Below are 1,747 nucleotides of genomic sequence, written 5' to 3'. Positions count from 1 at the left end.
AAACACCTTCAAAACTGCATTTTGTTAAAGTTTCTGTACTAAAATGTAGAAAAACTGAACTACACAAATATTGAAAAGTTAAAAATTCCTTAATTTTTTATTCCTGGTACCCCTTCCACAATTTACAGGACAATGTACCTGATGTCACGAAAAGAAAAAGGAAAAAGACAAAGCTACAACAGCTCACAGACCTCAGCAAGGTGCATCTAATCGACACTGCATTGCAATCATCAGTAGCTGCACGTGGCAGACTGTGGCGATGACAGTCCTGAACAAGTAGGGCTTCCTCTTTAAGCTGCAATCACTTCCTGACTGTGGACCATCGCTCCTTCTGTGGCAGATTTTTACAGCTCCTCTAATGCATTTGGGATGACTGTCTCAGAGTAACCTGCAGCTTTCGGGACAGCTCCCCGCTCTCTCTCCTGCTAAGAACTGTAGCCCCTTTCTTCTGAATTGTTAGAACCTTGTGCTGCCATATCCACCACTTCCACCCTCAGATCCATAACCACCACCGTAAGGACTGCCAGAGCTTCTTCCACCAAAACCACCCACCTCCCCTTTCATGGGTCCATCATTTGATTGCTGTTGCCCACTGTGATTTCCAAAATCATTATAGTTCCAACCACCACCATAGTTGCCACCGCCAAAATTTCCTCCTCCATTGTAACCATCATATCCTCTACCGCCACCATATCCACCACATTGCTTTCCATATCCTGGTCCTCCACCACCATAGCCCCCTCTACTACTATAACCGGGACCTCCGCCATAGTGGCCACCATCACGTCAAAATCCATCATAACCACCATCACCTCCTCCATCAATACTTCTGCTGCCACCACCTCCACCATAGCCTCCTCTTTCACCAAAGTTCCCACTATGGCCAAAGTTCCCTCCACTGCCTTCAAAGTTTCCTCCACGACTCAGAAGTTGCCAGATCCATCCATGACCTCTCTGTGATCCAGCAGACTGCATCTATTGTTTTGAAAGAGCCTTTTTCACATCACAATTATGCCTACTAATAGTGTGGTATTTCTGAACAACAATTTTATCAACTGTATCATGATCATAACAAGTTACAAAGGCAAATCCTCTTTTTTTCCCACTCTGTCTATCCTCCATGACTGCTATGGTTTCAATCTTGCCATGCTTTTCAAAGTAGTCTCTCAAATTATATTCTTCTGTGTCTACTTTTATACCACCAACAAAAATTTTCTTCACTGTTCAATGGGCACCAGGCTTTTTAGAATCCTCTCTGGACGCAGCTCTCTTTGTGTGGCCTTGTGTGGCCGTGCACACACTGCTGCATCCACCTCTTCAGCACAGGAGGAAGTCACAAAACCAGAGTCCTTGGAACGTTTTGTTTGGGAGTCTCTCATCACCACACAATCTGCGAGTGTGCCCCATTTCTCAAAATGTTCTCTTAAACGATTGTCTGTAGCTTCAAAGCTCAAATCACCAATAAACAGTTTTCGCAACTGCTCAGGTTCCTTTGGATCATGGCCCTCCATTGTGAGACCGGACTTACCTCTTTCAACTTGCATTCCTTTTCTTTCAAGCCATAACAGACACTCTGCTGCCTTTGTCTTTCCCCAGAATAAATCTGGTGTCCCAACAACCCACATCAATTCTTTCCCTTACTACCTAATCTGATTAACTCATGCATTTGGGATGTCTCCCTGCCTTCAGTTGCTAGGCATCATCAACCAGGTTATATTAGGTTAAAAGACCCCTAGAAATTTCCTAA

General features: G+C 44.3%; 1 pseudogene; it reads right to left on the bottom strand.

The window, feature by feature from the left end:
- Nucleotides 1-456: 456 nt before the first annotated feature.
- LOC142447107 (heterogeneous nuclear ribonucleoprotein A3 pseudogene) lies at nucleotides 457-1,511 on the bottom strand (annotated as a pseudogene).
- Nucleotides 1,512-1,747: the final 236 nt, after the last annotated feature.

The sequence above is a fragment of the Tenrec ecaudatus genome, chromosome 4 (genome assembly GCF_050624435.1).
Source record: "Tenrec ecaudatus isolate mTenEca1 chromosome 4, mTenEca1.hap1, whole genome shotgun sequence".
Classification (NCBI taxonomy): Eukaryota; Metazoa; Chordata; class Mammalia; order Afrosoricida; family Tenrecidae; genus Tenrec; species Tenrec ecaudatus.
This window is presented reverse-complemented; position numbering and strand designations above follow the sequence as displayed.